Here is a 12,725-nt window from a genome sequence, read left to right on the forward strand (position 1 = left end):
ATACAACAAGACCAACAGATATATGTTTGACAAAAAATTGAAGATAGCACTTAAATACTGTATCATATCTCAACAAGTCACTTGCTTGTTTGACACCATACCAAAGAGTTCACTGCACACATCTGATTAAAACATGCAGAGCTGACAGGCCTCCCTACTGGATACATGTCATGACAACATATATTAGGCTGCTCAGTTTGGTATCATGTCAGTATTTGTAAATCTACGTTCTGTATTTTTCTTACATCTTGATAAAAGATAAGTAATTGTTGTTGTGTAATGTAAAGATGGAATGGGAGGAACTATAATACTGGAGGTGGGCTGGGAATCAAGCCTCCATGACCATGAAGGTAAATCTTTTATCCTTCTGTTTGTTCATGTAATATTTTCTCCTTCACTAACATCTCTGAGGAATATGTTTAGATTGTGTCAGCCACTGTTACATTAGGTTTGGCAGCAGATACTACGTGACTATTTAGACAAATTGCTACAGTAACATGCAAATGTTGCTATAGAGAGAGTTAATACATTCTGCAGCCAGATGCACAGCAGGCAATATTTTATACATTTACAACATCGTCTGGAAATTGAGAAAACATCTGCTGGAGGGTCATATTGCTTTTCCATTTGGTTTTGGATTTTCCACACTTTACTATGTAGTGATCTCCCAATCAATTATAAAGGCATTTATGAGACTGCTGGTATCACCAACCACAGACTCAAATTTCACATGACAGTTTCCACTGCTCGTCACTATCACCAACAGACAGCTGTTTGCTCATCCTTAAGTGAAACCACACAGGCAGAAAATTTAATTAGTAAAGCATGTACAGTTCAGATGAAAGAAAAGCACACATTTTCCCTAAAAGCAGTTATTACTATATCTAACTGAGATGTTCAGGATTCAGTGATGCAAATTAATGATTTATTTATCTCATCAAACTTTACAATGCATTAAGTTTACATTTGCATATAAGTATGATGAATAGTATGATGTTCTTGATGTAATATACAAGTATACCTCATTGGAACTAAAAATGTTGGAGTTCAAGGAAGGTTTCTTCTGTTTTTAATTGTCCCAAATCACTCATATAAGCATACCAGGAGAACTCCATGGTCCAGTAAATGTGTGTATCAGTGAATGCCTTGGATGCAGCTGTGTGAAAGTGACTCGTCATCTGGATGCATCACTGACTCAAAAGAGCTGACATTTTCCTGGCATGGTGGCTGTGTGCTGATCCTAGGATGAGTTTCTGCTGTATTGCCATCATGTATGGACCTGGCCAAATAAAATCTGTCTTCATCTACATGAGCGGAGTACAACTGAACATTATGTACCCAAGCAGAAAAGCAATTTAAAATTTACTTATACAGAAACCAGTGTGAATCTACATCCTCTTGCTGAGTGGCAGTTCCAGATCAGAGCGGTGCTTCTTTACATTGCATGACTGCAAAATCATAACAAGTCGTCGGAATTAAGAGGGTGACTGTCAAAACAACTAACTATTTGCTTAAATAGGTAGTAGGTTTGTCTGACAGTAGCTTATCGACACTATCAACTAGGCCGGTAGCTTTTTCTATTTTTGTTAGTCATCCCACTTGACTGATGTGAATGCACATACTACTGAGTTTGTAAATCCTATATTGCCTGTGCCAGATAACTAGCTTTGTTGGTGTGGGTATCACCAGTATTAAGTTTCATGAGGGAGCCATGATACCCTGACAATGATAAAACTTATGATTTTGTGAGACCGACGTCAGCCATCACGATTTTTATCTTTTAGAAAACTTTCCAGCCTGTAGGTCTGCTCCCCTTTCCCCACTCAAATCCAGTGTGACATAGTTCATTTTCACTGGACATCTAGTAAAGGCACTAGACATTGTTGGATCCCTTTTGTATTACCTCTAATTTGTCTTATACTCATGAAAAATGTGAATTTAGAATTGCTGTTCATAACAAGATACCATTCTCTGTCAGTGTTGTTGTTTCCAAGTGGCTGATAGAGTCACGGAGAAACTATTAGTTCTCAGAAGTTCAGACAACGCCACTTCCACTAACAGTCAGGTCAAGTTTGCTATTCTAAGAAGTGAATGATACACATCTGTGTGTCTGTAGGACTATTATCAGGATTAGTATCATATGAGCTGTTAATTAAAACATCCTAAGTAACACTAGGAAGCCTAATACGAAGTAAGGTAATTTCACATTTAACATAGTTGATAAGAATCTATAGAGCACAGCGACTTCTGTTTTCCATCTCTGTGGTATGTGTCATATGGAGAAGCAGATTCAGAGGTTATATAACCTGTCATGGTCTGACAGACTGCCAGGAATAATTGCCAGAGTGACATAAATGGAGCCCAATAAATAACCCTCTATATTTAAATCAGACAATTTATTCAATCTTATTATCCAAGAGCTTTATTTACACTGATGCTACGTGGCTTAAAATATTTCTGCCTTCCAGTATATGTTCTATAAGTATTCCTTTATGTATTTCCACCCTGGAACGTCTTTATTTCATTAGAAATTAAATACCAACTATAATTGATAATATCATAATTATTCATCATAATGAAGTAATTTATCCTAGGCACTTCTCATCTTGGCTATGTCCAAAATATGCAGTCTTTGAATTTTACCTGACTGTTTCCACTCATGAACACCAAGAAGTTGTTACATAATATTTGGGCTGCTAGAATGATGTATGAGAGGAAGATTATAGGTTCATCCCCTGGATGAATTTATTGTAAAAGAACAGATTTCACATAGATGTTTTAATAAGCACCTGTCAGCTTTTGTTTCTATCACTGTTGATAGCTGCCAGTTTATAGATTAAAGGACACTGTGCATTTTGAAATGAGCAGTGATGAGCAGATCTGACATGGTGAGCTCTGCAGATTGTTGAAGAAACTGTTGGTAAAGTACAGGGTTAAATTCTTACCACAGTCCAGAATGTGTAAGAAATTGTCATAAATGAATACTGTTAAATAAATACATCAAACCTTTCAAGAAACTTGGTTCATATACGTCCATCTTATTTTTTTTTGTCTAATCTACTGAGACAAAATTACAACAAAGCCACACTGAAACCTTACATCAGCCTTACTTGAGCAACAACAGCCAGCTATCAGTGGCTAACTGAATATTTTAATGTGGCTGCAGCTGCTTTGTAGTAAAAGCTCTATGGGGCCGCCTTGCTTTATCCCTTTCATCAAATTCACTGAATTCAAAGAAATACTGAGAATACTGGTTACGAGCTTTATTGTTATTGCTTCTTAACCTTGCCATGACAGTAAATATTTCACACGGTTTCTTAGCCACACGCTTGTGCACCAAATAGACCAATATCTTTATGATGTAAACATTTATGCTGTCTTCAGATGGATTCAATACTCTTCTCATGTGAGAAACAGACAGTCATGTTTTATATTACTTCATGCAGGTCCAAAATACCAATCTTTGGCTCTAGTGTCGATAATTACGTAAAACGCAATAAAAAGCACATGTGGATTAAATAATATCTTGAGTCTGACAAAAAACATGATCCTTTTGTTTACCCACAAATCTCTTCATATTCTTTTTCAAGGAAAGCCATCTGCCAAAGTCAGCTTGTGACACAATTCGTAAACACAAAATATTCACAACAGCCTCCACTACTACTACTTCAACCACCAATCCTCAAGTGTTCAATGAGGATCTGATGACGCAATATCTGTAACAAATCGGAAATTCACTGGACGATTGCCACACAGAAGCAATAACTTAATGGAAAGAAATCTATTCCTGGACCCTTTTCTGATGCTGGATTAAGTTTTGGATAAATCACATAAGAATGGTGCTCAGCATAGGCGTTTCTAGTCCATTTTTGGGGGTGCTGAAGCACCCCTAACTAGAATCCCAGAACCCCTAAAATTTGAGAGATTTTTATTTATTTATTTATTTTACTGTATGTCCTTTTTTAACAAGCTAGAAAAGTGTCAAAACCATACAGTATTTGGTTGAAACGTAATATATTAACAACAAAAATACAGCAGCCTCCTTGCCTCAAAAATGGTTTGATCCTCCCCATCCCTCCCACCTTTCCCCGACTCGGGCTCTGAGCACTCTATCTGCACAGAGCAATGTGCTGCCTTCCAGAGTGGGTGATATGCAGTAGTGGTCTAAGTACCTGGCTTAAACCAGGATATGTGGCACATGTCTTAACTTCTACCACTCAGTACCAACACATTATTATCATTACCAGTTCTCATTTTTGCTGCATTTAATCGTAGGTCACTGTTTATGTTGTTAGGTAGGAGTTAGCTGACGTTTTTTCTAGCTAGGAAACGTTACAGGTGGTCAGTACCACTGTCCTCTATTTGAATTGGAATGAGAGAAGCTAGCTGTTGTGTCGTGTGCATGTGTTAATATTAAAGCCAAGGTGCTACTGACTAGCTAACTGACTGGATGCCCATTAACATTATAACTCCTATTGTGACAAGAAGGGAAAAGGCAGAGACAAACACTGAAAAAGTCAGTTAATGTTAATGTGTTAATGTTACATGTTGTGCATTTCATTTCAAATAAAAGTCCAAAAAATAAGCCCAAGGTCCATTTTTGGTATATTTTGTACTCACTATAGGGGGCTGGTTTACTCCAGAAACATACATACTGTTTATGTGTATGCTGAGGAGCTGCTGTATCAAAATGAGTTATCCTCCCCCAGAAATTAGGGTTACGATATGTTTCTTTTATGATTCCAATCTATTCTTCTTTTGCTGTGGCTCAGCATTTAAATAACCTTTATCATATTTAATGGTTTAGTCACAGACTTTCCCAAAAAGTGTTTTTCTTTCACAAATGTGGGAATGAAATTGCGTTAAAATGTACAAAACAGTGAAATTTATCTTGCCTGACCGGGCAGCTCTCTGGGTGCTCAGCACCCCTAAACCTCTGATCCTAGAATCGCCCCTGGTGCTCAGGACTTTGATATCCATACTGAATGGTCAAACTGCTTGACAACATGTGAGATGTAGTGAGCAGTTCAGAAGTGTGGCCACCTTTGAATATATTTCCAGCCTATAAGTTTGATACTATCAAACTTTTAAATGCACATGTTGCACTTCAGATGATTCCTCAAAAACTTTTAAAGTTTGGAGGGTGATAGCTTGATAGCTGTCAGTTTTTTTATGCTTGTATTTTGTGTGATTTCACATGGTTGATTTTCTGTTTCATGTATTTTCAACATACTTTATGTTTTACATATTTAATCTTTATATGCTTTTTATGTTTCACCTACCACCATAAAAAACCCTTTAGGTTAATACAAAAAAGCTTGTATGGTACATGGTTGGTGGTATAATGTATAGGTTTTATTAGCTCAAGGACAAAATACTTCGTAAACAATTACACTTTTCTCTCTGTTTTTGAAATTACAAACTTATTGATCATGCTGTGATTTATACTGCATTACACAACGTGTTAATGTGAGAGTGTTTGTCATTTCAGTGTATCTTAAGTACTGTACCCCGTACCCCTAATACCATGGAAATGTAAGATGAATTGAGTGCTTACAGACAGGTCCTTTTGTACCTCTCAGAGGAAATTGTGGCAGGGATACATTTTTCCTGAAACTGAAGCTTTTATCCATAAATAATTCACTTTTTCCCCCTCATCTTCTTCCCCAAACTGTACTTTCCAACTCAAGGCTCCTCTGCCTTCAATTTCTTTTAAAGATGTCACTGGGAGGTTTCCTGCAGTATATCACTTTGCATCTCACATTAATATTTTCTCCCAGTGCTGAGCTAGAATTCAGTATCTGAACACTAAGACTAGTGAGATTACAAAAAACAATACGGGCAGTTTGACCAGCTGCACTCTCATGTTTTTCCCAAATTCCATGGCTGGCTCAAATCACAAGAGGGATCAACAACAACTTCCCAAACAGTTTGTTCAACACGCACACGTGGATGGACAAGATTTTGTAATATTCAATTATTTGGAAAACACATAAAGTTCTTTGGTAGTAAGAGCTTCAATATTTGAGTTATTCTCTTAGATTTGATAAATGTCACACTTCCAGCATCAGTGCAACAACATCACTGACAGAACCTCAATCTTGTTTTTATAGCTTTTCGGTTTCCATTTATGCATTTCTGCCGAACATACTGTGGAGTTGTACATTTGACCTGGTGACTTGTTTTGAATTAATATCCTGGAAGCAGACAGCTCCTGCGTGCTGATGAGCGGGACACATGAGGATACGAAGTTCAAATCATTCTTGTTTATAGCAATTCATCGACTTCAGGTTCAACATCTTTCATTACCTGGGCCAACCCAAATTACTTATCATGAGCCCTGGCTTGCAGGACAGCTTGCATGACACAATGAGGATTTTAACTATTTCAGAACCCCCGAAACAATATGAAGGAGACAAAGGTGATTTGTTTATTGGTATATCATTGTATGCCAGCTAACTGTCATGTAATGGTAATTTCTGCAAAATTAAATGGCAGTCTGGTGTTCACTACTATATTTACTTTTTCTTTGTCCTTTTAAACAAAGAAACAAGCTCAACAGCTGGGAAATGTTTTTCTGTGCAACTTTAGTGCTTCCAAGAAGAATGTGGTCACTTGTCTAAATCTGAGTTGAGAAAGTCTAGTGTGACATAAATATGAGTATTCTGCTTTTCTTCTGGAGCACCAACCTTCTATACTGCAGACATATATTAGATACTCGTGTCATAACACACTTTATTTTTACTGGATACTCATTTGAGCACCCTTGGCTTAGGTGACAGCTCCGAGATTATTCAATATTATTGGGAAACAGTTTTAATTGGGCCGCATAGCCAACAGACCATGCGCAGGTTTGGCTTCATCTGTGTTTTTTCATGACTCACCCCTATGGAAAATATCCAGACATTTTCCACTGTGCCAAAGGTGGACATGCAGCGCAGTGTTCAAGTGTGTACAGTATCCAAATGGTGTAAAGTCAACCACTCAGTGATGTATCTCCACACAATACAATTAACCACAACTTTTCCTTTTAGGGAATACCAACAGAATTGCAGCACTGAGGTTATAAAAATAATGTTACATAACCTGTTAAGGAAGTAGTTAAAATAACGTAGCTTGAAGAGGCACTCCACTGATTTTACACAAAGAGATTGGTTTATTTGGCATGGGGGAGAACAGCTTTTCCGACCCTATCGGCAGACAAGATTGCCAATATTGGATGATTCTGCAAAACCCCAGAATATGTTCAATGCAAATTTCTAAAATTCCCTGTTTCTACAGTAACAGCACATGACAACTACAGTATGGTGAGGATTAGGGGCAGACTATGAGACAGTGGGCCCCTGGGTACATATATTCAAAAGGCCCCACCACCTCCTCCAAGACACACAGACATTGTGGTGGTTTTGCATCTCCTTGTAGTTGTTATGCATCATTTTCTGCATTTGTGTCTTTTTTGTGGTCATTTTGTGTCTCTTTGTGGTTGTTTTGTGACTTTTTGTGGTTGTTTGTGACTTTTTGTAGTGTTGCGTCTTTTTAAAATTATTTTGTGTCTTTGTGGGGTAAATTTGTGTCTCTTTGTAGTCACGTTGTGTCTCCTTGTGGTTGTTTTTGTGTCTCTTTGTTGTTTATTGTGTTCCTTTGTGGTTCTTTAGCCCATTTTGTGGTCATTTTGGCTCTTTGCAGTTCCAGGTGAAGGCAAGGGGGCTCCCCTGACCAATGGTTACAATGGGCCTCAGTGTACGCTATCGTGCATGTATTGTCTTGACACAAATAGAGACATGACATCGGACAACATCAGCGTACATATTGCCCAGCAATCATCATTGCATATCTGACAAAAATATCAAAGAAAACTAGTCATTTGGTTGAGTAGTTTTACTAGTTTATTTTAGATTTTATAGCTGATACTGCTGTTACACCCCTGCCCCTAACATTTCAGTAATCCATCCATGGTGAATACTGCAAAAAGATTATGGCTAATGCAAATAACTTGTCGTTACAGCATGATTAGGATTAGGCAAGTAAACACCCAAGCAACTACAAGGAACTCTCTTTTGTGTTGATTTTTTTTAAAGTAACTACAAGGAAATTTCATTTTGTGTCGACTTTGACAGCCCCTGTGGACAAAAGCAGTAGCGCTTCCGTGAGCACCACCGATTTATAAAGATCTTGAGCTGGCTATTGCATGCATTTGTTTTGAAAGCAAGTGAAAGAATGATGCAGCATATTCTTAATACTTTTTTGTTTTCAAAACGCAGTTTGCAGGATGCATAGTGAAGGTGAAACAAAGTTAACTTTGTGTAAGCCACCAAAGTAAATTCATATTAGTTTGAAAATACATCTCGCAATGTATTTCATAAGTAAAATAGACATATTACATACCACTGGGATAAAAGAGCCAGTTCAGGATTGGTTTTGGATCCTTTCAAATCCCGCAAATTCTCTCCATCTCTTTTTGCCTGTGCTCGATGACTGTTTCTTTTAGCTTTTTTTAATTCTTTGGTCAATACTTTTCTTTTTTGTCTTTGCTGATCCTGCCCTTGTATTAGCCATAACAACAAAATATAACATCAAAAATAAAATTCTCTCTAGTGGTGTCAGTAGCTTAGTGGATAGTGCTGGTGTCCCATGTATAGAGGCCTTGCTTCAGCGGTCGAGAGTTTGACTCCGGCTTGCAACCCTTTGCTGCATGTTGTCCCCCCCCCTCTCTCTCTCTCTCTCTCTCTCTCTCTCTCTCCCCATTTCACACTGTCCTGTTCATTAAAGGCAAAAGCCCAAGAAAATAATCTTAAAGTAAATGAATGAATAAATATCTTAAGAAAAATCTCCTCTTGCTTCCTTTTAACATACTACTTAGTGTAAAACTTTGTCTGGGAAAATGTAAATATAGGCTCTTCCAGTCTGGGTGCTGTATATGGTTTCGTCTGATTGACAAGTATTAGGAATAATTATATAGAAATAGCATCTTCTCACTAATAGTCTTGTTTGCTTATGTAAGTTATAAAGATACATCAGTATTGAATTGAGACTGTTTCATAACCAGTTAAAAACTTCTTGTAGTTGCTTTAAGATCAGAGAAAGATTGTGGTTACAGATAATAACATGGCAAATGTTAACTGCATGTATGTGATGCAAACTGCAGTGTCCTGCATGAAAGCTCATGCACCACGCCAATCCCTCCATCCTTACTTTCTGCCTCACTATATATCGGGCACAACACTCCCTGCAAAGTTGGCACAGGATGTAAACTGTGTGGCGTGGAATCATCCAACAAAGACATTATACCTTGGAATTCTGGCCTGACTCTTCTTATATAGGCTTCTGTATAATGTCCTCAGTGGTTCTGGAGAAAGTTTTGTCCGGTCTGAGATAATAACCCATGTGTCGATACCACATTTACCTTGGCTTGGGCCTGGGGGCTAAATATTTTTAACTGAAAGCCTATACATTACAACTGGGGGCATGGAGGGAAAACACGTTGCATGTGTGGAGGCTCCAATCCAAGACTCTAGTCACTCTAGCCAAGTCACATTGCGGGGAATATAGGGTAATTCATTCTTAGAGTTTGGACTAAAAGTTTGGATATCTTGCCCTCTGCTGCATTCATTCTGACCAGTCTTTTTGCTTAATTTGTTTTTAGTGAGTCCCCCGACTTTATAGAAGCTAGAGGGCTCTATTAACAAAGTTACTTATTTATTCTCTGACTTAAACCAGTTGTAAAATATGTCCCCCTTGTGTTTCCTTATTTTCAGTGGAATCCAAGTATTAAGAGTTTTTTTTCTTAAGTTACAATGCATCAGAATAGATTTATGAACACACATGCACAGCAGGGAGCCAAGGAAACTCTGAATTATGCTCCCTCAGGGAATGCTGCCGAAAACTATCCACTGCACATTTCTTCATAATTAAACCATTAGTGCACAGGTTCACACTATTGTTCATTACAGGCTACACATAACTGTTTTGTTATTGCTGCTGGTCACAAGAGCAGGAAGGTAATATTTCACTCTTTTCTTTCAACATCTATTAGCTGGTGGCCAACAACCCTCCCCTTCCCCTCCTCCAGCAGTTTCTGGGATTCATGAGCCATGTAGATGGGATTCCCTGCATTTTCATGGTCCAGATTTCCAGTCTGCCATTTCCTCTGTGTCCAGCCGGTGGTAGTGCGATGGTCTAAGATTTGGCTCAATGTTTCTTTGTTACTGCAGGGAGCCAAAGTTCACAGATGCACACAAAAAATGTGAACAACATAATGTTCTTAGGAAGTCAACTCATTAAATCACTGATTATACTTCATAATACAAGGATGGATTTTTGTAAGAAATTCCACATAGGTTGTTTTCTCTGGAAAAAAAAAAATCGTAAGTGAAAGGAACAGATTTTCATTTGGTTTCATTAAAGCCATGCCTGACCTAACCTCGTCATCCCCACGGACTGCAGCAAGTCCATCATCACATATTCATGTTGTAGAGCATGGTTTAACCCACAGAAGTTTATTCTGAATTCAAGACAGTCTTCAAAGAAACTGGTGAGGCTAAATTACTGGAAAATGATGCTCAACATATTTTGAATTTTCCATGTGATGCAGTGCTGAGATCCATAAATACTGATCACTTGGACATTAATATTTCACTCATTAGAACTAGCAGACAAAATGAAATATGTGATGAGTTCAAACAGCATTAAAGGCTGTTTAAAGATCCCCATCAGACTTGTTTTGAGATGTATACAACTACTGTTTGTTTTTGTTATTGCTGGCTAGCGTACAGTAAATATCATTTGTTCTGTTATCACTGGGTTGTGTCGTTAATGTGTTAACTGGCTAACTAGCATGTTGAATCCATTCTGTCAGTCTTCTGGTTTCCCTTTTTGAATGACGAATACAGACTACTGCCGCCTGCTCTCCTCTCACACAGACGCAAAATATGCGTGCAAGTTGGCCATTGGTTGTAGTCTTTGCAGTATGTTCGATTGCAAGTTTTGGGCCAAGACACAGATGACGTGAGGCGATGCAGCTGTCTGCCGTCCTTGCCGTAGCTCTTTGATGTTGGTTTGGTGTGTCTGGGTCTTAATTTCTGTGTACAAGATGTCTTCTTCTTGACTGGTCTACTTAGTCTATGTGCTCTGGACACTTCAACACTGCACAACACACCTCTGTAAATAGCATGTTGGACTCTGATTTGCTGGCCAAACTGTGATGAGACAAAATCCTGCTTGTATGTACGTGCCTTAAAATTGAATATAAGGTGAGCAAAGAGAAACTTTCCCCCTTCGGCAGATTGAGTTGAAAACAGCCATAGTTTCATACTCATACATCATTCTGCACAGTAAAGGTCAAACATCCATGTGACGCCACAATTAGCAAAATACATGTATTGACTGGAGGGGGACATTAATCAAACTTTGAATCTCTATGGGAAATTCAAGGAGACATTAAGATTCAAAAGGTCAATCATAAACCTGATGCTTTACTTTATGGTGGTACAAAAAAAATTTAAAGCCTTTTTTATGGGTTTGTGAGATAAGATAAGGAGTCCCAGACCGCCATGACTGTGCATCGGATTACAGCTAAAAATGTCATGTGTCTTAAAACGCGTTTATTTTTGCAGTAATGTACACAATGACTGTGGAGCCATAGGGTTGCGGGGTGCATACTGAATACCTCCACACCAGGTCCTGCCATGTTATTCATACATCATCACACAAAATTTATTACATGCTTAAATGACACATTTTTCAGACCCTGAAATGTGAATTGGTTGTTTCGATTGTAGCCTTGAGATAAGATAGCAGAGCCACACCTTCATGCAGCTGATGAATTCCTCTATCTGTGCTGGCATGCTGAACACATCTCCATTTTTTTTTACACTGGGAAATTTAGCCAAGAATGCTGTAAGTCATGATGTGTCGAGGCAAGTGGTGACATTGTTTATGTATGGCAAGATTTTTATTGGATTTTTACTGTGATTGTGGGTTATGTTACACAAGTAAGTAAATAAATGAATCTGACTTTGTTTGACCTTTTTTTTACAATGTCCATCCAGTGTCAAAAAAGGATACAACCACAATGAAGAACTCCACAAGAAAGTTTATCATAGTGTTAGTAGCTGTATCATGGCACAAGGTTACTTTTTGTTTTGGTCCCTATAACTCTTTAAACAAATCCCTACTGTATCATGCCGCATTTGGTGCTCACACACCCCCCACACACAAAAAAACATTATTCGAAGCAATGTTAATACCATGTATTTAATGTTACCACTGCAGATCATCAGTCATGCTTTTTTTCAACGCTGACTTTTTACAGCCTACCTTGTCAGTCTTAATGATAATTACAGTTTCTTTTCACTCTTAGGAATGCTTGGACTGAGTCATTTTATTTCAAAGGTGGCTTCTATTTACCACTTTCTACTGTATTCTGCACCCTTTAAAAAAGTCAAATAATTGTTTACAAAAAGATTTTTATACTTTAATTTTACTACAGATTTTAGAAACCAAATGCAAGCAAAACCCTCAATATGTTTCTTATTTTCCTATCTCTTAGATCGGCTGTTGGCTGTCTTGATGTTGATGTAGCCGACCCAATATGTTTGGCCTTCCCCCCACACTTTCCTGCCAATGACATTTTACTGTCTTGGGAAACTGCACCAATGATGTTTGCATGTGTTTGTGAATCTTCCATTACTGGCGTTGTCATTAGTATAGCTCATGTTCTTAATATT

This window comes from Epinephelus lanceolatus, chromosome 4 (genome assembly GCF_041903045.1).
Source record: "Epinephelus lanceolatus isolate andai-2023 chromosome 4, ASM4190304v1, whole genome shotgun sequence".
In the NCBI taxonomy this organism is placed as follows: Eukaryota; Metazoa; Chordata; class Actinopteri; order Perciformes; family Serranidae; genus Epinephelus; species Epinephelus lanceolatus.